The sequence below is a fragment of the Actinia tenebrosa genome, unplaced genomic scaffold (assembly GCF_029948245.1).
Source record: "Actinia tenebrosa isolate PJP-AT-01 unplaced genomic scaffold, QUT_ActTen_1.0 PGA_scaffold2__45_contigs__length_23673736, whole genome shotgun sequence".
In the NCBI taxonomy this organism is placed as follows: domain Eukaryota; kingdom Metazoa; phylum Cnidaria; class Anthozoa; order Actiniaria; family Actiniidae; genus Actinia; species Actinia tenebrosa.
Window position 1 is genome coordinate 21,095,030 of NW_028292579.1, and position 25,444 is coordinate 21,120,473.

Sequence of the window (25,444 nt, forward strand, 5' to 3'; positions counted from 1 at the left end):
ATTACATCATGTCGTCCAAAATTATTTTTTTCTTACTGATGAATTCGAGTCTGACGTCAGTGATAATTTATTCCTAATCGGTAAATTTAGTAAATCACAAATTTACTAGATTACAAATGTTCTATTCTGGTAGGGACAACCTTCTTGCAAGTAGCTGTATATTATTAACGGAGTTTGTTTATGCTCGTGGAGTTATAAAACATTGTAATATTTTCGTTTACCTTCATTTTATGTGCTCAGTTCTTCTTTTTCTTATTCTCTTCTCTTCTCTTCTCTTCTTCTTCTTTTTTTTAATTTCCTACCCTTTTTTTTTTTTAAATTTCCTACCCTTTTTTTTCCCCCATTATATTCCTCTCTTTTTCACTTCTCTTCATTTCACCAATTGTTTGCTTCATTTTGTTAACTTTATTATTTATTATCTTTATTATTAACCATTTTCAAAATTACGCGACTTAGACGGCTTCAGATGTCTGCGGTTTTTTAATCAAAGCTAGCACGGGCGCTGAGCCGAAAGAAATTCTTGCACACTGCCGCAACCAATCAGCTAGAGACAACCGCTACCCCGCCTGAAATGGACATTCTACTTGCGGCATTCCATATTTATCTGGTTCATAGTAAAATTCAGTAGGAGCTCCTCCCAACGATCTAAATATAGTGCAAGCTCTTTTCCTTCTGTTATCTGAAGCTTTCAGCTTCCTCTTCTTTGCCTGTTTTCTTTTTTCTGCTTCTTTCTCTTTCTGGCTTCAGATCTTCAGATCTCACCGATCTCGGTGACACATCAGCCTTACCAAGCGGATACATTTCATCTAATGTGACCAGTCTGAGTGACGAAGTCGACCGATAACTTCCAAGTGTACGAATCAAGCAGATGTTTGCTTCTGGTAGGTTAACCTCATCCAACGTGAATGAAATGAAGAGGTGTGCTAGAAATTGATGGTTGATGAAACCACTGTTTTGCGCAACATCTTGAGTTTAAGCTGAACAAAACACTCTTCCAAACCGGATTCTCTGACAGCAAAACAACTATTAAAGATTTACCTCAACAATGGCGGATCCAGGGGGACAAAGTGGGACTCAAGCCCTCCTTCAGCAGAAAACAAAATAAAAGCTGAAGAATTAGATGCTTTTTATTGTCTTTTTTGTTGTTGTTGTGTTGACGGAAGAAACTCAATTTAGCTCCCCCCCCCCCCCCCCAATTTTGGCTGGATCCGCCCTTGCTCAAGCAGAACAATCTAAACGTATTAACAGGAAATAAAGCTGCGCTTCCTGAAACACGTGCACCTAGGGATGAAAGAATTAATTCCAGTGATAGTAGTACAGAATTCCCGTCCAGTGATTCCCGATACGACTCTGATTCTTCTAAATACAGCTCTGCTGATGTGGAATCAGATGACTCTGAAATGGACGGTTTTGTTGAACATTGCTATGAAGTACTATTTGCAGACGAGGACATCGAACAACTAAACACAGGCTTGCAGTAGCATGACAACAGGTATTCAAATAAAGACATTTCTAATTGAAGAATGGTAATCATTGGGGAAGGGGGAGGAGGGGTCAACGTTATTTTTAACATACAGAGAGGGCGGGGGTAAGAACTAAAATTTTGTTTTTAAGGGGGGTACTGTCTAATCTTTTCCTTGATATATCTCATTTTTCAGCCCCCCTCCTGATAATTATCGCACAGTCCCGTATTTCCAATCAGGAATAACTATTGATACCTAATTCTTCTAGATTATCAGTACTAGAGCGTTAGCTTTCTTTAGCCGTTTTTTCGCGAAAATGAGAGAAAATGGCTATAGACAGCTAAAAGCATTAAGGACAACATGAGATCAAAGTAAATTCAATTTTTAATTTACAAATTTTTCGATTTTTTCAGTATAAAAGACAGCACAGATGCATTGTTTGGGCTGCCTGTGTCCTGGCTAAACCTAGCTCGCACACTTTTTAATGGTCCTTAAAATTTCTTTTCCGTATTATAGAGGTTTCACTGTATTGTAATAGCGGTCACTATTTAGCTGTGCGTTGGTTTGTACAAGAAGTGAATGCCAAGTAGACAAAAACGAGAAAGCCGGCGGAGTAATAATGTATCATGACACAGGAAGCCCAGTTAATTTAGGGCCACGTGATTTTGAAAAACTTTATGCCCTTCCTGCTTTGCGGTCATAGTTGGACAAGAACAACATGGCGGATAGGAAGTGTGAAAATGTATAGAAAACGGATATCGATATTTGCACGGTAAGAAATGGCTAAGAATATTTCATAACTCTTATGGCTTTTACAATATATGTTGTTTTCTTCTGTTGTTGTTTATTTAAAGTGTTTAAGATTTTTTGGAAGGAAAAAAAACGTATTTTCTGAAGCACGTGTTGAAGTGCGTGCATACCAACAGGAGAAAAAGTGCCCCAAAATTGTTTTACAGATATATTGAGCTAAGGTCTTAAAAATACTTTCTACTTTCAATGCTTCAGCTTATATTTCATTCGAAATTCTATTTTTAAAGATTATTTTACATTTAGCTCCGTTTTTGGAGCTACAAATATAATAGTTCGTACTACTTTACCCTCGACAACAACGACAACAGAAACAACAACAAAAGTTTACTACGGCCTAAATTTGAATATGCACATAATATAGTCGCGTAATAAGATAAAAAGAGAAACAAAAAGTGGGTTCCTTGAGTAAAATACTTATTTATTGTTATAATATCATTATTATAAATTCATTTTTCTTCAGAGACTCAACCTAACGGACTGCGCAGCACTACAGCATGTGATGACTGTTTCCCAGTACTATGCACAGTATTATACAGTTTAGATTAAATGGAACTTTAACGTAAGTACAATAAATAAATGTTACAGTAGATAGTTTCTTTTTATCTTTCATTATACATTATAGGATTATAGGCTATAATAATTAAAGCACTAAAGCTGTTAATTTTGTGACTGAGGTACAATGTAGTATGGGTCGCCTTTGAATTCTTTAAATCCAGGGCCTTGAAATGTTTGTGACATTGCAAAGTGGGGTACAGTACGTCTTGAAATGATTAATGAGTTGACTATATGAGACAAGTTTTTTTTAAATTTTCTCATCCATTTTCTCTGATGAATAATGAGTTATCTGTTCCACATCTTGATATTGGCATTAAAACTAATTATCCTGGTCGAATGACACTTTCAAAGTGAACTTTCATACTTACCTTAAAGGATGGTAATATTCTCACTCAAATCAAATTCCTTTTTCCTAATGAACTTGAAAGCTTTTTTTAATGGCCAGTGTTCATACATGAGCACAAATATCTAGCACAAAGCATCAACACAGAGGAATAAGAAATTTTCCTTCGACATTTTTTATTGAAGAAATGACGCAACTGAAAGTGTGTGCATATTCTGTATGCTATCTTAGTAAAAATAAGCAGGTGATTATAGAAAATCTCGCGCGCTGATTGGTCAAGAAACTCACACTATCACATGATAATCACCTCAAGCAAAAATCCAAAATGGCAGCCAGCCACTTTGTTGCTGTTACCGGAAAAAATTGCCTTCTATCTTCTTTCTTTTTTTTGAAAGAATCACCTGTGTATTTATACTAAAACAATTATTTGCCTCAGGCTCAGTGATTATTGGGGAATATTTACCTCGCTGCTCGAAGACTCACGTCTTGGTAAATGTTCCCCGTTATTTGCTTCACTTTGGGCAAATAATTGTTAAATAAAGCACCCTTTCCCAACCAGTCATAATGTCAAGATTTATAACAGTTATTTTATAAGGAAATATAAGTATTTTAGAAGACAAGAAAAGTAAATTTCCTTTGACATTTTCTATGGACATATAAGCATTTCAACATATTCTCATATTTTCATTTAATTTCCTCTTCCATTTTTTTCAGTACTCAGTTACCTAGAGAGCTTTGTGGATTTTGTTGCACAATGCCCGTAAGTAATCAAAAAGACCTTACATGTACTATTCCATAGAGTACATAGTTAACTGAAATCCCCTATTAATATTTTAATTTTCATTGCCTTTTACAGTACTTTACAGTGACTGTCAGAGTTATCATCAGCTGGGAGTTATAAGAGTGATTCTACACTAACATGACAGAGGACTACTAATTCCCTCATTGCTTATTGGAAAAATTCAGTAAGTAATTTAATTAACTTCAGATGACTGGCTACTTTTGGGGAAAAAAACAAACTTTTTTTAAACTACAATTTTCTAGAGTGAAATTTAATGCTGATTCCAAATATGAAACGAAAAATGGGGTGTCCCAAGCTTGTTTTTGAGAGGTTTACGGTCATGACACCCCCTTGTTATGACGCCCCCAGCCATAACGCCCCCACGTATACCATGACGCCCAGAGCATAAACCATGACGCTCCTTGTCTCTATTAACTCTTATTTAATAAAAAGTTTAACAATATTTCATAGTATAAATCCAAGAACGACAAAAAATAACGAAAAGGAAAAAAAGTTGACGACAAAATTTCATAAGGCCGATAAATGATTCGTAATTCCAGTTAGTACACCATAGTTGCTGTAAGAACGCTTATGCATAAGTTCTGAAACCTATGTCCAAAAAGTTTAACACTAAAAATATACCACAAAAGGAAGAGAGTGCTGGTGAATAAAGTAAGAAAAACATTGAAAAGAATTAAAACCTTTGACACGACCATTAACTATGCACGAACGAACAAGTTGTTTTCAAACGAACGAGTTGTTTTGGAACGATTGAGTTGTTTTCAGCAGTTGTAGTACGCAGACTTGTAATCTAATAGTTCTTTGGCATAGGAAGTTTTTGACTTATTCGTATTTTTGAACATGTGTGTTTTTGCTAAATATTTTGGTAAATCAGCAAAGATTTCTTACGAAATTCGGGTAGTTTTACGTTCTCACTTTACAAGTCTTTTCACTGCTGGGTATGTCGTCACAGCAACTAGTTCGCGTCTAAAGTTTTTGACTCATCCGTAACGTTTCTTCTACTTTAATAGCCTCCTTATTCATATAAACTTTCTTGGAAGAGAAACATGTGTGTTTTCAATAACTATTTCTGAAAGCAAGCAAAGATTGCTAACATAAATCGGGTAGTTTTGCCATATTCAAGTCGTTACACTTTTGTTGTCACACAATTCCACCACGTTTGAAGATTTCGCTTGGTGACGCGAAACACAAACCACGTCTCAAAAACAATCATTACTGATGAATTTCAGAGTTCATATTAAAATAATATTCTAGAGCTACAAAATGGAAAATAAATCAAAAGAGCATACCGAATTATCGTAGTTACATGTAACTATGATATTACTCTGGATATTACTGTAATCTAAATACAAATGATACGTTGATGTGACGCATCGCGTTTGTAACACACCCAGGAATACAGCGAGGTATCACTTTCGATTCCTCAACTCACTGTCTAATTTACTTCAGAGATTGAGTTTATTCAAATTTCTGTTCGTAATTTCAAAACCTATTCTGTAAACAGATGCCTTGAAGAAATATTTTGTCTTTACCGGCGATTGCTGAAATCACTTGAAAAAGCTATCGAAATAGACAAACACAAAGGTGCAAGTCTCAAAAACAATCCTTACAAAAAAGTTTTAATGTTCCTTGTGAAATGATGTTCTAGAACTCCAAATGCACTGAAATGATGTTCTTTAAATATGAAGAATTTTTTATAGGTTTCTCATGCCGATAAAGGCATTCTGAAATGTTGATCACGGGCCATGTTGAGAGTGCTTTGTAACAACAGCGTGACTTGATCGCACGAAATAAAAGTTTTGTTCGATGAACATGTCTTAGAATTATGGTTGGATTCCCAATGCATCTGAATGATGTACTTTAACTCCTAATTCAGCTATATCATGTTCTGGAACTAACTATTAATGATAAGATTCAAGAAGTACATCACTTAACTACAGAGATTTAGGGTTCGCCAGCTTGTAGGTATCATTTTTAACTTGTGGATACGCGAAGCCTAGAAACGAATTATTTAAAAACAACTCCAATAGTGTTCGATTTACATGGGTTCGTAGCGCCATATTATTATCGTTAAACTTCTTATTAAATAAGAGTTAATAGAGACAAGGGGCGTCATGCTTTATGCTGGGGGAGTCATGGTATACGTTGGGGCGTTATGGCTGGGGGCGTCATGACAAGGGGGCGTCATGACCGGTTACCTGTTGAGATAATCTATATTTAGCCTATGCATGAGGTTTTGAAGGAAAAATGTTGCCCCTGAAAATAATCAGGAAAAAATAAAAATTCACAAGATAATAGCTCAGCAAAAAATCTATTAAGTCAAACCAAAATTCCTACAAAAATCTATATTTTCCTGTGTTAGAATAATTAATATTTTTAAAGAATTTGATATAATGTAGATTTTTAGAAGTTTTCTTGCAAAAGCTTAAAAAAAGAGTCCTGTGCAAAATTTGAGGATTTTTCCCTCTTGAAGTTCAAATTGTGTATGGTTCTTCAATAAAATCTTGTAGATTATTCAGCAGTTTTTGAGGGCATGCACAGCATGGGCTCAAATTGAGCGTTCAAAAGTAGGCAGTCACCTTAAGAAAGTATATCCAAAGATATTGTTTGCTTGCATAAGGTACATTTTATTAAGTATGGAGTAGATATCTCCATATTTTAAGGTTACTGGAGACCTTCGTGGGTAGCTTTCCCACAGGGTGTGTAAAACCTAGTGTCCTAAAACTCAAAAGCTTGAAATCTCTTTACGCCTATTCCCTATCTTTAAATTAATTAATAGGGTATGTAGTTTTGTTCTATTTCAACGAAATTTGGCAAAAATCAAGAATAGGTATGGATAAACAAAAGGGTATGATCGATTTTTGATGTTTAGAGTATTTCGTCTTCAACCGACATTGAATTTGTTCGACATCCCAACTTTAAAACTCTATAAATTCTTAAAGAAGGAAGATATCAAAAGTCGCTCATATACTTTTGTAGATTATCTATTGCTTATTTACATTGTGAAATTCTTTTGGCTATATACACGCTAACACCATGTCCATTAATTCACATCTACAGAATGTACCCGATTCATGTTTAAGGCTCCAGCAATGTTTCAAATTAAAAGATCACTTTCAAATAATATATTTTTTGTAATCTTTATTATCTGACCTTTAAAACAATATATAGTTTTATAGGGTTTCGTTGAATACCCCAGTAAGTATTTTAATGTTCATAACTTTGCAGTACTTTACAACAACTGGCAGCCTTGTGCTCTGCTGAGAGTGATGAGACAAAGTGGCTCTACACACCTAGCATGCATCAAACAAGACTACCATAACTCCCTTATTGCCAATTAAAAAAATTCAGGAAACTGAGTGAGTAATTTAATTATTTAAACAAATTATATTATTGTTTGCTGGTATAAGGTACATAGAGGTATTGAGTAGATTTCATATGACTGTGAAAATTCAGAGTATGCTGTGCCATCACACTTATGGTAACATTGAGGTGCTTTAAACAAATTAGACACTCCACAACACTTCTTCTTTCAAATTTAAATTATCTTCCTGATTTACAATGTGAGTTTTTCACAGTCCTCTGAAATTTGCTCTTATAAACATTGTGGGAAGCAGTAATACAAAAAGGTGGAGACAAAGCATATTTTACACATTAAACTGCTTTTCCATCTATTTAGAAGGGTTAAATGTATAGCATCAGCTTCAACAATTATCAAAAAATAATTTCGTTTAAGCATTATACTAATAAATATTAGTTTTAGTATGTGTAAGGACTTCAAAAGATCAAACTTGGTGCTCAAGTAATATTGGTCTAATGAATTGTATTTTTCTCATGAGTTTACAGTGTAGTATGTTCATAGCTATATTGTAATAGACTACATTGTAATCAACCATTAAGCGAGCCCCCCTTAAAGTGATTTCATTGAAGTTTGTCATTTTTTTTATAAAAGAAATCTTGAACAGGAGAGTAATACTTAGTTGTTATAACCTTTTGAATGTATTTAATGTAGTGTCTGTTATTTGTAGTTCAATGATTCCACAATTAACAGTTTTCAGTATAGTTTTAGGCTTGAATATAGATTTTCTCATGCTGTGATTGGCTGAATGAACAGTGATTCTGAGACATTAATCACTGTTGGAGCTGTTATTATGAGTTTTTTCCAAAGTTTGCAAGATCTGAAGTAATACTAAAATGTTTTTATCCTGAACTTCAAATTTTCTTTGGTGTTCAAGTCTAAAATTGTATTATCAATGGTGAATATTTACCTTGCTGCTTAAAGACTCGTGGCTCGTGATAATCACTTCGCCTTTGATCAACGATTGTTAAACAATGATGACTGGTCCCTGGAATACAGCTAATTTTGTTTCCCATGAATCTCAATGTTTCTCTTGGCTTTGCTTCAGGAAACGTGATTCTCAGGAAACAAAACTAACTATTTTCCCAAGGGATCACTCATTAAGTGATTTGTTGTATGAGCACAAAAGACACATAGTTTTACTTGTTAGGGTGGACTTCTTGCACGGACCACTACCTTTTTTTCTGACATTGGCAACAAGCACTTCAATTAGGTTTTGAAATTTCATAAGCATTCGTTTTTTCTTCCACTATACCAGCAGTTTGCTTTAGAGACAAATCGGCAAAGCTTGGAGCAGACCCTGCCATATTATGTCAGATTATTAGCAAAGCTGTATACAATGATACACCATACTGTTCACTTGCATCAAAGGTTGCTGAAGGTTGCTGGTAAAAATTCAAATATAACAGTGAACTGTTACCCTCTGACACGAAACAATAAGGGACTTGAAACATGTAATGCTAATAATTCTATAACCATGCTCCAGAATATTCAGATATGCAAATTAGGGATTTTGATACCATATTTTGAATTTTGAGTTTGGTTTCAAGATTGCTGCTTCTCTCATATAAGGGACTTGAAACGTAATGCTATAACCATGCTCCAGAATATTCCGATATGCAAATTAGGGGTTTTGGTACCATATTTTGAATTTTGAGTTTGGTTTCAAGATGGCTGCTGTTATGCAAATTAGTAGTTTTGATACCATATTTTGAGTTTTGAGTTTGGTTTCAAGATGGCTGCTTCTCATATAAAATTTCTTGTTGAATTTCCAGACTTTCAGAGGAGATTTACTGAATCTTTTAATTAAACATTTGAAATATCTGTCTTTGATTTAGTTTTGGTAATTTTTGAAGCAAGAGGACTTAATTTATTGGGAAGAAAATTGTCAAGAAAATGTTTAATAGTCCAGAGCATCAGGCAAAATAAATGTTACGCTTAAACCCCATTATGAGTTTTTTGCTCTGACATCATACATGTAGATAATGTAATGTTGTCGGCTCAGAAAATGTTGGTGGAAACATTTTCATGGTGAGTCCCCGAGGGGGGGGGGGGGGGGTACTACCACCCCAACTTGGGTAGGGGCGTGCCGCCAGGACCTCAAAACCCTGACCCTATCCCAGGCCTAAAATTTTGATTTTACATACCCTACCCCAGACTAAAACTAAGAATTTTACACCCTATCCCAGACTAAAAGACGGAAAATACAGTTTTACAATCGATCGCAATCAATATTTTCTAACATTTTTATTGTTTTTGGTCGGCAGAAAGCGTAGCCTATTCGCCAGACAAAAACGACCAAATCGTTAACCCTATCCCAGACTAAAATGATACCCTATCCCAGACAAAACGTCAAAAAATGATACCCTACCCCAGACCCAAAAGCCGAAAAACCATACCCTATAGGGCGGCACATACCCGTATAGCAAATATAGGGGAGTACCCCCCACCCCCCGGGTGTTAGTCATTGTTTTGTTGTACAAAATAGACCAGAAATTAAGCAATGAGAGCAGCTGCATTAGAGGAAATTTTATTTAGCTACATAGCAATTAAAATTATGCACTTTTCGTTTTGAAGCTACATACTTGAGCTACTTAGGCTAATTAGGTCAATATCGTATGAGATATTCATACCAACTACAGCTTGTACATATAATCTCTAAAACATTTGACGTTTTATTTTTTTGAAAAATATTGTTTATTTATTCCATTAATTTTGGATACTTTCCATTTGGACGAATAAATAGAGGCATTTATCTTTTACCCAACTAAAATTTTCAACTTTCTTTAAGAAAAACAACATACAATATGGGAATGTCAACAAAGCTGTAAATAGGCTTTTTAAATCATCTTTGAAGCCAAAAATTGATGTCCGAAAATCTGTTTATTTAGGGAATTTAAGAACATTATATGAATTTTAAAATAGTTTTTTAAATAAACAACTATTTTTGTATAGGCTTGAGGTGGCTAGAGACAGTTTTCAGAGTGTGCAGGTATTTGAATTAAACCAGCTATTGTTCCTGTAGAACTTAAGATAAACATGATTTATCATACATTTACTTTACAAAAATCAATTTTACGCTGATGCTAGATTGCTTAAATTCTAAGTTTTACTAGCATCGGAATTGTGATCTCCCTGATTTCACATTTGCAAATTTTGAAAATGATTTATTAGACTTTGTAGAACAAATGTTTGCATATACTATTTGAAAATTAAGGAAATTCTACGAGGCTATTATTGAGCAAAAACGATACAATTACATTGGTCCGAGGATTTTTAAAGTGTTTGCATTGTTAAAATTGTGCATTCAATACCATTGGTAGAATGTAGGCTTACAGTGTAAATGAGTCTGCAATCAAGAAACAAGATTAGTCCTTTGCACCTTTTCCTTTGCACTTCAGACTTTTGCTTTTTTGAAATGGAGAAGCAATTTCATCTTTGGGAAAGAGAGAAATGCCAGCTTTTAATACTGCTTAGAAATCAAGGGTGGCTGTAGATTATTTAGAGTTCATCAGGTGTCTCTCTGGATTGGAGGGTTTTCTCTGGGTTCTCTGTTTTCTCCCCTTCTGCAAATATATTTTATATTTAAGTAAAATCAATAAGGTAAAGAATGAGTGCCAATAAAGATCAACAAACACTTTAAAGTGAAGTTGAAGAATCCCATCCGGGAACCTAAGTGAAGACTTGACATATAAAAGATTAAGCATTAAGGAGAATGGTCTTATAGTTATGTCTCATTTCAAGAATCCTAGTCAACTACAATGCATTGTGCGCGGGAATCAAAACAAGTGGCCATTTTCTCTGCCAGGCAAAATGGCTTTTTTGTAAGTGAAGTTTGAAAATCCAGTTCAATTGATCGAGACGTTTTAAGATAATCATAAAATAATGATATCTCGGTAGCCATTTTATGATTTCCATGAGATTTTTTGAATTTTGGCAACGAATCCAAGTTAGATTTTGAAAGTTGTGATGTCTAACAGTTGGACAATCGAAAAGTCATGCCTCAAAGAGAATCTCTCTGAAAAACTCCTACTTGCTGTGAAATGTAGTGAAGGAAACGTTGGGAATTTGAAGACATTGGCATAGTGAGTTTGCAGAAATTTTGCTCCTCCAGCGCATGGAAGAGCTTTGAAAAGACGAACAAAGTAAACAAGAATGTAGGGGCGCAGTGCATTGTAGTTGACTAGGATTCTTTAACTAGTCAGAGGCCTCTTTAATTTGGTCTTTCCTTCATTTTGTCATTATTGTTAATCAAACATCAATTCTGCTATTGGCTATATGTTTACAGATTTAATTATTACATGAAGTAGGTGAGCAATTGATAGGAAAGAATAATAACAAGAGGAAATTTTAAGAATTTAATAGTGCTACTTGGTGCTTACAAATATTTAAGCATTGCAATGCTATTTAGTCAACCATTATCACAATACTTCTTGCCAAGTTTATTTGTCTCATTAGCGAATCAATCTATGGTTACCATAGTAATGACATTAGCTTAAGTCATAGCAACTAGCGCGATATTAAACATATTGCAACATTGTACAAGTAAAATCTGAAAATAGGACCATCAATACTCATGTGACATTGCCCCCTTTCTATACACTTGTTTAGTAGCTACAGTAGATACCTAGTACACAGAGTTCCATAACCCTTGGATACTCCCTTATCCACTATTTATTGCACTTTTTAGTCATAGTTAGTGCATTCCAGCTTTCCTTAAGATAATTAACTGTAATATTTTGAATTCTTGGTTTGACAATTATGGAAAATTATCGACAGTTTTATCTAAAATTTTATTTTTTCAAAATTACAACAAGGAATTCATAATAATTTAAAAATTTAAATAATCGATTTAAATCACTGGTGAACTTTAGGAAAGAATAAGAATTGATAAAAATCATAATGCTAATAATAAACAAATGAATGCTATAAACCAGTAACATGTATTTTATTACTTCAAAACTAAATAGGTCTGTAAAAAATACTGCCAACATGTTTCAATTCAATTTAAATGACTCAATTTTAGTACATTGCACAATTTTAGTACATTATTCGACAAGAAAATCAAAAGATCTTCAAGAAGAACCTATCGAGACACCTTTCATGTAACTCCACTTACATATGATGATAGTTTCTAAGAGAACTCAAAGCAGCATTGGTTCAAAGATAGTTCATGAGCAGCAAATAATCTTGATTGAACATGTCATTGAAGTTTGTTGTGCAATATGTAGTCATTGGTCCAATAAGTTCCTGGTGTCAGTTGGAGAATACAGTCAAGAAGGATCCTTCTTCATTGTGGTAAATGGACTAGAGTGGTGTCACTATGGCATTTTTTGTGTGAGGTTCAGTCATGATAGTCTTAGATGTTCATTTAAAATTGCAATTATGGCACCATCATCATAAATTGAAGCTAATAATTGTTAGTAATGAGAAAAAGGGTATAAGATGGAAAGCCAATATTATATGGCAGTAGGACTACAGTGAAACATTTCTCATGTAAAGAAAGATGTAGGTTTGTCCCTCATTCATCATCAGGACAAGAATAACACAATAAAGGCTACTAATGGAGAAAGGTATCTTACTCTGCCGACTGCATCGACTGCAGGGATGATGTGAATCAACCAGTAAACTGTTGACCCTGCTATCCTTTTTTTTACGGGTGAACTATTTCAAAAGTCACATCCAGAAGATGATTTTCAAATGATGTGACCAAACATGAAAACCTTATTCTTTACAGTTATCTTCAATTGGAAAAGAAGAGAATCGTTATTGTTACACATTGATGATGTCCATTGTTACATTTGATCAAATGAACCGCATCTATTAATGAACAATTAAGAATAGTTTAAAAAAACCAAAACACACAAGTTAAGAGCATCTAGAGTAAAAACATTTTGACAAAAATAACCTACGAAAGAGACACGAATGATAACACAGACAGTAAATACAGCACATCACATGGAAAAGACATAAGTGTAGCTGAAGTCACCATCTACTTCCAAGATGCAAACCTCCCTTCTTTCAAGATGATGAATATTAATGAACAATTAAAAATAATAAAAAAAGGCACAAGTTAAGAGCATCTAGAGTAAAAACATTTTGACAATAAAAATAACCTACGAAAGACACAGATGATAACACAGACAGTAAATGCAGCACACCACATGGAAAAGACGAAAGTGTAGCTGAAGTCACCATTTACTTACAAGATGCAAACCTCTCCTCTTTCAAGACGTGAAAACCATGCCCGGTGGTGGAATGCTGTTATCTTCCATGATGGACTGTTGTTTACTGCAAAGATATGACATAATCCTTAATCATTTTTGCTGTCGAAATTAGCTGCACCATTTATTGTCAAGAGAAGTAAAGCACTATCCAAGGGCACCTATTCACTGGCTACAGGAAAAAGAATCCACCACCAAGATTTACAGCACTATTCTCCAAAGATGCAGCACAATAAACTGCCAAGTTATAGCACTATCCACAACCAAGATGTTCATTACCTTCTATTCCGAAGCTAATACGAGATCCACTGCAAAGATACAAAGCACCACCCTTTACCAGGATGCTGCACCGTCTACTCCAAGGCTGTAGAAATATCTACCACCAAGATATGTAGTATCAATTTCTGATATAATGTAACATTCATTATAAACATGTGCAGCACCATCCTCTGCCAAGTTGTAGCAACATCGCAAAAATGTGAAATACTATCTATTGCCAAGATCATGCAACATACCCCACCAAGATTTGCAGCACCACTCACTGCCTGACGGCTGCAACACCCACCGCCAAGTTTTGCAACACCATCCACCACCAAGCTGTAACAATATCCATTACCAAGATAATGAACATTCACTGCTGAAGTGCAGCACCATACACTGTCAAGTTGCAGCACCATTCACTGTCAAGTAGCAACAACATCCACTACAAAGATGTGCAGCAATAAAAACTATCAAGCTGTATGCAGCTTGTCCACTGCGGGGCTGCAGCAACATCAGGGAAGTTGTATGGGACATTTAATTGCAAAGATATGCAACAGAAACTACTGTCAAAAAGCAACATGTGGCATCTGTTGCCAAGATGAAGCCACTTTCATTGCTAAGAAAGTGTAGTGCTATTCACTAACAAGGTGCTTCCCCAGCAGTCACTGACTACAGTAGATGAAGGTCAGTTTCCAAAGAATGTGAAGCACATCAACTTTCAAGATATAATACCTCCACTGCCAAACCCTGACATTATGTACTGGTACAGCACCTACCACCAGAATGTAGCACTATTTATTGCCAAGATTTATCCATCCAAAAGCAAGATTTTGCACCAGCAAAAGTACAAGGAATGCATTTCTTTGGGATGATTGGAACTACCTTGGCACTGGTCTGCATTTGTGGCTCAAACAAATGTATAAGAATGTGATGATTTTGTTCTGTTTTGATTTAATGTTTTATGTTGCAAAGAAAGGAAGCGTTTTTGATCTGGTGCTACAACCAAATGGAATGCTTTGAATGTATGTGTGGCTCAGACGTAAGAAAGCTTTGTTTTTGTTTTTATGTTGATTGAGTAATTTTGGAACACGTGAAAAGTTGGAATGTGTTTGATTGAATGCTACTATGGCAAAGACATGAGTAGAAGGAATGCATTTGTTCAAACAGATACATGTATAAGAAGATTGTTCTGTATTGATCGAGTAAAGTTGTGGTGGTGTATAGTAGCTTTTGTTGTTGTTGCTTGAGTTGTTTTTGTGTTTAAATACGTATAAAAATATTATTTAAAAAAGTAAGTAATTTTAGTTGCAGTTCCTCAAAACAATTATAAGGAAATGTTTAATATCTAAATCCCCCATCTCACTAGATAACCATACTTGTACTTTCAAAATTTATAGTAACAATATAGATGTCAAATGCTTCTTAAGACTGCTTTTAAAATGCCAAATATAAATATTACTTAAGAGACATAGCTTGATATTGTGATTCACTTGATGCAACTCACTAAATGAACATTGTACATGATCCAGAACAAAACAGGAATATGTCAAGTATATTAGAATCACCCTAATATGATGGACTCGATCCAACTCACTATTGAACATTGTAAATGATACAAAACAAGACAGAAGTGCTGGAAGCATGTTATGATTATCAAAGTATGATGATTTTGTACCAGCTACAGAACAAGACAAAGTATATTGAGAACATAATATATTGGTGGTATGAAGGCAAGACTATCAAGACTTCAATAGTTATCCAAATCTTTGATTCAGAACAATGAAAACCTTGCCAAAAAATGAAGAGCAGTGTACTCCAGTAGTCATTACTACAGTGTCAGTGGCATCCTAAGTTTTTAAGGATAAACGCAAGCTGGGGTACCCAACCCCTGGGGAGTGCCTTATTAACTAATAACAGGATTGCTATTGTTACTATTGCTGTTAAAAATTTAAAAAATGCATCAAAATGATAGCAAGAGACCTGCAAAGGGGAGAGAAATCTTTGAATCAAGACAACAAAAAATCTAGGCAAGGTAACTAAAGACATGCAAAGCAGACATAAAACAAGTTACTCTTCATTATATTACTGCCTTTTCAATGGAAAATGTGGCATTGAATTTAGAAAAGAAGTTGATCAAAATGCTGATCATAAAGTCTGAGCCAATCAACGTTTTATTCCATGAAAACAGGAAGTCTAAACATTCAAATTATCATCTGCTTGATTGAAAATGAAACATCTACATCAAATCCAATTGATGGATTGCAAGCATTCCCAAGAGAGTTAAAAGACAAAAGCATGGCGGCCATTGTGGTGCTGTTAACAGTGGATGCTAATAAGAAATCTTTTGTTAAATGGCACCAACATGGCCGCGATGACACAACGTGCAATCGAAGAATTGCATTTTATGAGACCTCTCTGACAGATCATGCCCAAAGTTCTCTGAAGATTATTGGCAGAAAAGCACATATTTACCAAGCGCATTGACCAGAAATGATGACTAAAGGCAAAAATCCTGCGATGAAAGGCTGAAAGAGAGAAAAAATAAAAAATAAAAACCACAAATAAATTGAGTACTAGCAGTCTACTAGTATGTCAAAATGATCCATCCACAGTTCTGTTGACTGTTAGCTAATCGACATAAATGTTTTAATATCAAAAAAGTACATAATAGTATGGTTGATCTAGCCCATTTCCCCTTATTAAATCTAATTACAAGTAACATTTTTTGTTACATAGTTTTATAACTACGTTTCTTATTTGCAAACCTTCATTTCGTTAAAAATTTGCATTCAGGTTGCGTGATTCCAAGTGGCAACTCATGTTTTGCTTGGCATTCACTTTGCAGTTTTTCATAAATATAGTTCTAAAATAGAGAGATAGATGCTTTATTAATCATACATAGCAGTCAGAAGGCTGAATTTCGTATTGAATACAAAATTAATAATAATATCAAAATATAGATATATATATAAAATTTAAATAATTATGTTAATATTTGATCAAATATAAGATCTAAAATTATGTACAAGCAAGATTGAGAAATATAAGGTTGACTAAGTTGAATCAAAGTTGACTTGACGATATAATAAAAGTGTTCTTAGCTCGATTAGTTTTCACTTTAGGGACATCAAAGGTTCTTGTAAGGTTCTTAAAGTACAGGAAATAACAAAAATGGCATATAAAAATGACTTGGATCATGATATTTGTTGTTTTATTTGCTAGTCTCACTGAAAAACTTTATGAAAATGTGAGGCCCCTGGCTAATTATTGTTTTAATCTTGAATAAATTTTTTCTACAATTATATAGTATATTGGTAAAATATTTGAAGTGATGCATATCTACAAGGTTTTCAGCTTTCTGTAATGCCTACATTACAGCTTACGCACACCTAATTACCTAATATTGTTATGTGGGATTTTATTACCAAAAGGTGTCAGCATGATTTTTAAAACCTAACAGTTAGATAAACAAACAAATCGTGTATTTAAAATTGCTAAATTCTTTGTTTTACACACAATTATTTGTGTTGAACACCATTATGGAAGCAAGATACAAACCTCACACATAATTATCTGAACTCTCTTTCTTGTCATCTCCAGAATCATCTCCACAATTAGAGTAACAAATATCTGCCCAAATCGTTTTAGGGTCATGATCTGCTGCCGCACAAGAGAGTTGCTCTATTTGACAAAGATCATCAATGAGATGACCTTGTTAGACCTTGACTTATCCTTCTGCTTGTTGAGTGTGTTAGGGGCAGTATGTGAACAACCAACTTCAATCTCTTGTACCATACAATCTAACTTCTCATTAATCTGTTGTAGGAGCACAAACTGATCAATATCTGGCTTAGATTTGTCTAAATTTCAGGTAAATGTGTCTTTGGGGCTTTGAAGTCCCTCACATGGGCTGACATTTAGCCCTATGTCATCAAATCTGAGGCTGTGTAATACATTGTACTCAGTAGAGTTCCAACCTTTACACTTGGAACATTTGAATTATGATTTTTGATATTCCAAAATAAACAAACTGAAAATTGCTTATCTGTAAACTATATAAACATAACATATCTATAAGCTATATACATAAATTTTAATCATTAACTAGAGAATAACAGGGATAACTCCTAAAATAAAAATAAAATGCTATCCACCAAGTTAGAATTGATTATTTTGATGCAGGTCAAGATGTTATGTTTCCTGATCCCTGATTAAAGACACTTGGTATGTTTGTTGTCTGCTATGTTTTATCCTACAACATACAAAGTGTCACAGATGTACGAAATAAAATGTAACTAAGTTGTTTATGTCTAAAATATGTTGTCCTATGTCTAAGTGGTTCCATCATAACACATACAAAGTAATAGTTTCTATCTTTCTGCTCAGTAAGTTCTTATTTTGATCTCTTTCTCTCATTTTTCTGTGGTCTTGCTAGTTTTGATGTGGTTGGTGGTCCTAGAATTATCCCTTTCTCTTTTTCATTAAGTGTGTTTTTTGTGTAATTTGCCTCATCTCTGATGTTCTTTAGCACTTACTTCTTCTTTCCATTTGTTTGCAGCCTTTTCTGTTTATGTTCTCTATGCATTTAGCATTAGCTAAATTACTTATTGTGAATTTGAAGTTTTTACTTGTACAATACCAATATGACCAACTCATAAGAATACAGTTTGCTCATGTTTCTTTGGATTTTTTTAAAATTTCCTTAATTATTCATCCTCAAGTTGTACTATGTATTAAATCTGTAAGTAAGCCATCTGTAAGCAAAGGAATATGTTATTACAAAGGTTTAATTATCATGTAGCAGTAACTAAAATAATTAAATGCATTTAGCAGTGGCATTTCCACAGAGTGGCTCTCATCTACTAAATTCCAGTTGGAATTTAGAAGTAGCTTTCTGTGGGGGGAGGAACACTGGAGAACCTGGAAAAACCCCTAAAGCACAAAACTGGCAAGCAACTCTACCAAGACACATATGACACTTAACTATTGGCTGAACTTGAACCCATGTGCCCTAGTTTACTGTGTTTAGCTTTCTTTTAGAGAAACAAATATTGCCCTTGGACCCCACAGTTGTCCTATATTTCATTGTCTGGTAATGTTTCCAGTGGGGTTAGTCATTGTATTTGAAATGATACTCATTATTGTATGCACAAAGATATTCATCATAGTATGATAAGGTACAACTACTAGTGGAATAAATTTGCACATTGAAATTAATTTGACTATGAATAGAATTCACTGAAAATTTCCCTCTGCCATGATATTACCTAGGCCTTACATGAAATGGTACTATTCTGTAATAAAGTTTAAGGTTAGTTTTTTTTTTTGAGTTAGGGTTTCAGGGTGTTATATTCTATAATCAATAATTAATGATCAAATAGTGCCATTTCAAAACAAAATAGATGGTCTGGAATAATGCTATTGAAATGACATTGTAGACTGTTGTAACGGTTTTGAAAAACACTTGAATTTGTTCAATCAAGTAGTAATGTCTGCTAAGGGACTGGGCCTCATATAGTGTTATTTTGTTCAATAATTTTGGAGCATGGGAATCTTGTACATTTAAATCACCCCTGCTTTTCAAACTTCTGAAGCTAATAAGCAAGTAGCCCTCATATCTTGAATGAATTAGAATTTTGGAACATGGAAAACTTTGTAGACATAAATTTTAATATGTAGAGCAAAAAGACCATGACACAATTTTTATTACTTAACTCTTTTCAATTACCAATTACCAAAAAGATTTGCGTGCTGCTTATAAAAATATAAACACCACGACACATTCATGCTCTGACCAAGTTACATCCAAAGGGATGCTTGTTTTGCTCTGGGTAATTGCTGCAAGCGTAGCAAGCAGGGACACTAACCTTGCATTTGTCCAACTGGGATACCTGTGTGCTATATGCCAGAAAACATTTTGATTTGTGCTTGTCATAATGATTTTTGGAGCATGCAGTACTTGTGTTCAGCAGGGATCACCTACATTCACACACCCTTTCTTCAATAGACTATTTATTTATCTGTTCAAGCAAGCAAGTCGTGTCATTTAAATCATATGAAAGTCAAATTATTTTATGTTTCACCTTTTCATTCATTTATTATTTATCTCACAAACGATTTAGGAACATTTTAAAGGGAAAACTAAGCTATTTTATTAGCCTTTTTGATAAATTGTTGTGTTTTTTTGTCAAACAAAATTGAGTTTATTTGAATGTTTTTTGATCCCACTCTACTACATAGTAGATGTTGTCCCTAAATAGTGAAATTAGTATTATATAAATACCAGCTTACTCTGGACTAGAATAAACCAGCCTGGTTTACCTTGCTATTGCTAATCTATCTATTTGTAAGTTTATATGTTTATAAAAAAGTAGAGTGCTCGCACTAAACCTGTGAAACAAATGATAATTTTTAGCACTAAATAGTGATAACTAAACGATAGGAAACAAAGGATTCTGTATGAAATAATACTAATTTGTACTAATTATTGTGTACGGGCTTAGTGCATGCACTCTACGTAGCAACTTTCTTTCTCTTTCATACTTGTTTATTATTTATTACAGTTAGCGACAGCTATATGTTGTCAGTATTATTCTGGTCAGCTACACTATAAGAGAAAAATCACATGTAGGATCACGCAATAGAATAACCTAGCTGTGTTTACCTTCCTATTGCTAAGCTATCTATTTGTAAATTTATATATTTATAAAAAAATACAGAGCAACTTTCTTTTTCTATCGTAATTGTTTTCCTCCTCCTGGTATTATTGTGGTCAGCTACCATCACTATAAGAAAAAAATCACATGTAGAGGCTGGCAATAGAAAAACAATATGTAGCTCTCATAAATACCCAGATATCATGCCTACTCACAGCACTTCACTTGCAATATGCAGCGACTAGTTAGATATTCTAGCACGAATAAAAATATCTCAGTAAATTAAAAGATGTAAGAATTTGATCATTTGCTCTCCTGTTCCTATTTTCTTTTTTGTAACTACCTTGGAAGAAACGTGACTTCTATAATAGAACTAACGATAAGACAACTGAAATCATTAACATAGAACTTGTGTGTGTGTGGGGAGGGGGGGAGCAAATTTTATGTGAGTAAAAAAGATTAGATGGCTGTCCATAATTGAAATACCTATACCAGCAAACAAAACAATTTCTGCTGTTCTACAAATTTGGAGAAATAAAATGTTGGAATCAGGGGAGGGTTGCATTCATATGCACATCATTACCACTTGTGTAACTTGTTTGAGGCATGCTATAAGTGACTTAACAATGGCAGGTACAGTTGTTTTGGAAAAACGAAAATCAGGTTTAATAAATTGGCAGAATTTCATTGCAAGGAATAAATAAAAAATTAAAATCTTTGAAGAGATCAAGCTGAAAAATAAGGAGAACCTTAGATCTGCTGTTGCGTGGTATTCAAAAGCCAAAAGGTATGATTAAGCTGCATAAAAGGACAGTGCTCATCTGCTTTATCATATCCTTGCGAAATTAAAAACTGGGCAAAATCGGGCACTAAAAGATGAAATATGGTTGAGAGATATGGAAACCTCAAGGCTTAATACTGGATCAACGTCAAGACTTAATATTGGATCAACGTCATGCAGGAGGAAGAATAAAAAGAAATAAATGAGTTTTGCCCCTGCGGAAAAGGAATCAAGGTTAGCTGCCTAAGTTTTGGTTTCACATGATTTGTAGTTATTTTTGGGTATCATGAATGTAAATTCCACAATTATGGTGCCCCATTCCAATATTTATCAGAAAAGGTTTTTGTGGCATGCCTCAAACAAATGATTGTATCACTGCTTACAAATACACACAAGCATGCTTTGTCTTTTGTTTATATAAAAAATATAAAGTTAAACCCAGTTGTAATTGACCAAACAATTAAGGAGTTATTTTATTTGAAATGTTTATTGAATTCCTTTGAGTTTTGACCCATGCCTATACTAGAATATGTGTTTTTCCCATATGTTTCCCATTTGGTCTGAAAACCTCGACATTAGAGGAATACAAAATTACTAACATGACATGGGACTCCATTAGGTTATACATTATAAGCAAACATAACAGGCAATTTTTTCTTAATGAAAAAGTATACATTTTCTGAAAGTATAATGACTTAATTTGAAAGCCAAGTAAAAAGTAATGACTGGATTTCTAGTCTTTTTGAACATTAAATTTAATAAAATGTTTATTTTTCTCTTAAAGCAAATTCATTGCAATAGACAATAGACAATGCTTAGTTTTCTATTACAATTTTTTACGCAAAGTAGTATCACTATGTTTTGGCGTTCTGAAATAAACACAATCAAATCTTGACCAATTTATGATTTCATGGTCTTCAAATCAAATGCAAAAATAAACAGATTTATGGCAAATTGAATATACCCTGCTTCCCTTGTAACTGAAAGAAACATTTCTTGAAAAATAAGGTTTTTGATGGTCAATTACAACTGGGTTTAACTTACATGGGTAGGGGAGGGGATACTGGTGTGGGGGAGGGGATACTGGTATGGGGGAGGGGAGTATGTCAGTGGGGGGAGGGGATACTCGTATGGGGGGAGGGGATACTCGAGTGTATGGGGGATCATTCTTATTGGAGGAATGGGGAAACACTGTTGTTATTGGGGGAACGATATAATTTTTTAGAGGAAGGATGGCACTTAGAATATTTTTGTTGAAAAATTTGAGAGAAGAAGGAACTTGAAGATTTCGGTGAGTAAGATTGGAGTTTGAGTCTTTAAAATTTGACTCATCTTTCTTTTGTTGAAGTTGCTTATATATATTAATTACGTTGTATAAAAAAATAAAGTTGGATTTTAGAATTAGTGGATTTTCTTTGTTTTTTAATGAATTCCATCTTTACCCTCTCCACACCCTTTTTGGACTTGCAAAAAAAACCTCCCCGAGGTCCCACCAGCACCAAGTCTCACTACCCCGGTAGACCAGGACCAGGCAGTACTTACTGTCCCGACAAGAGCCATCTTATGAAACCACAACCAGGTGGCTGCTCTGATGTAGGAGACTGCTGATAAGGATATCAGACTCTGACCCCCTACAGACTCGTGAGAGTACCTTGATGGCAAGCCAGCCTTTTTACTGTGAAGATTAGTGCAAGTAGGAGACTTCTAAGATAACCACACCCCACTACCCATAGGTTTTACTGCACAACAGTGATGTATATCTTAGAGTGATGTGATCAATAGACTTAAGGTGGTATTCAGACATCCATAAAGTGTATGTGATTATCAAGACTGGTTTGCGAAGACTAAAATAATAAAGTTTCTAGGCTACTAACTTGTGAAAAATGAGCTGGTCTATCCCGAAAAGGAAACTACCACCATGTAATTTAATATGAAAAGCTAACATGGACTCTTTATCCTTGAACAATCTATTTATGTTTCCCTAAAGGACTAAGACCTATAATCTTATTCAATTAATATTAATATATTCAGAGTCTACTAAAGGACTGGGTCTATAATTTATTCAATTAAGTATTAATGTATTCAGAGTCTGCTAAGGGACTAGGCCTATAATTTATTCAATTACGTATTAATATATTCAGTCTGCTAAGGGACTAGGTCTATAATTTATTCAATTAAGTATTAATACATTCAGAGTCTTCTTAGGGACTGGTTCTATAATGTAATCCATTAAGTATTAATGAATTCAGAGACTGCTTAGGGACTGGGCATCTGATTTTTTTAATGTTTAATTTATGTGTCCCTAGGGATCCAAATGCCGATTGTATTCACTTATCATAATCAATAAAATGGACTGTTTGCATTACACCATCATTTTCAACTACCAGAATACTTCCCAAATTTTCTATCTTATCTCGATGAGTAACTGAATAAGATTTTGGTGATTGTAGTAACATGTACAAGATACAATAATGCAAACAGCCTATTAAATAATGAGTGGGGGAAAAAGAATGCACTTATTTAAAAGAGTTGGCAGCTGATGCAAGTAGATTTTGTATGGCACAGTGGATGAAATTCATGCCGATAATGAGACCCATTTAATTATTACAACATGGAATATGTTGTCATTCATACAAAATCTACTCTAAACAATCTATTGAAGAAAAAACTCAGCTGTAGTTTAATACCAGTAAGTCGTTTGTTTAGATTAGTTTGAAGTTTATTCCTATCTCTTTAATATTTGAGGGAAAGGGAGAGCCTTTGTTTAATCCTTAGTTTAACCTTATCTGATCTTACTTTTTATCTCTTTCTTGTATTTAACCTAAGATTCAGTTGTTTCACCAGCAAAAACTTCTCGGCAGAAGTAATAAACTGTAATAAGCCGTAATAAACCAATACAAAATGATTGCAAGTGACTTTAGTTGTAATGACTTTCAACAACATGTATCATGATTTCATCAAATTGGAGCTCAAAACAAGATCTAATTTTTGCCAAGATTTGATTCAAAAAAATTTCAGATTTAACTCTTCATGTGATTCAATATAGTTTGAAAATTTTGGACAGCTTGTGCATATAATACAAGTGCTTTGGGCATGGTAAAACAACTCTTGGTTTTACCTGTAATGATAGTTTCAATTTATCAAGAGATTTTCTTTCTTGGTTGTGAGGTATGGTGTTTCAATGCCATTTTTTTATGGCTCACCTTGTCCTCTCTATTAATTTTTTTTTCCATTTTACATAACCTTTTTGGGTTTCAATTTCATTGTATGCACTTTTGTCTATTCAGGATTTTGCACAGCTGAATTATTCTGGTCTAAATGTTAAATATATAAATATCAATAAGAGTGTTACACAAAACTTTTTGCAGCTTTTATTCAGATCAATAAAGACAAAATTCCAAATGGTAAATGTTTTGAGCTTTAGACATTTTTCACAAGGTGTCTTATGTTGACATGGAATTGGCAAAATCACTTTGTCTTTGAATTAACATATTTTAATCAATGATACTGTACATGTTTTATAATTAATTTTGCACAAAAGATTTCCAAATGATTCAAACAATTTGCTGTCAATTTTAAGTCACTTGCATTTTGGGGTCAATATTTCAAATATACTAATTACTAATTAATTGCCTTTGTTCAATTAATTTTGTAATAGTCCTCCATGAATGTTTAATCAAGACCTCAGTTTCTAAAAATATGCAGTTTATTTTTGATTTTGTTTCTGTGATTTTTCGAAAATGAGATGTTTAAAAATTGCTTTAATATTTTGCTGTTTTTTCATTGGTTAAATTTTTGATTTTTTCGAAAGTTTTTTCATGACACTTTTTTAAAACCTTCTTTACAGTTAACAATACATTTTGCTTGTAAAGACATCAAGAATCGTAATGTTCAGAATTTCTTTTTTTTGCTTGTTTTTGCTTTTATTTTATATTTAATAATATTTTAAGATTGTTTTAATATTATCTTGTAATAACTTTTTTGATAATATCTTTTTAAAGAAATTGAGGTCTTGCTTTTGCTGGTGAAAAAACTTATTAAATTACAATCCTATGATAGAACCTCGTGTATCAGTCTAGCCGAACATCATTCACGCAAGATTAGGTCACCTAGAATTGATTAAACTCCTAGTCTTCTTAGCTTGATAATCTACTTGTATGAAAGTCTGAATGGTGTCTTATGCAAGTCTAT

The 25,444-nt window shown here is 33.9% G+C and overlaps 1 long non-coding RNA gene across 1 annotated transcript in view; it reads left to right on the forward strand.

The window, feature by feature from the left end:
- Positions 1-2,215: 2,215 nt before the first annotated feature.
- Positions 2,216-25,444, forward strand: part of LOC116306029 (uncharacterized) — a 328,067-nt gene continuing 304,838 nt past the window's right edge. The window contains exon 1 of the long non-coding RNA XR_016120389.1: positions 2,216-2,235. This is a non-coding gene — a long non-coding RNA (uncharacterized LOC116306029). The remainder of the gene's footprint in view (positions 2,236-25,444) is intronic.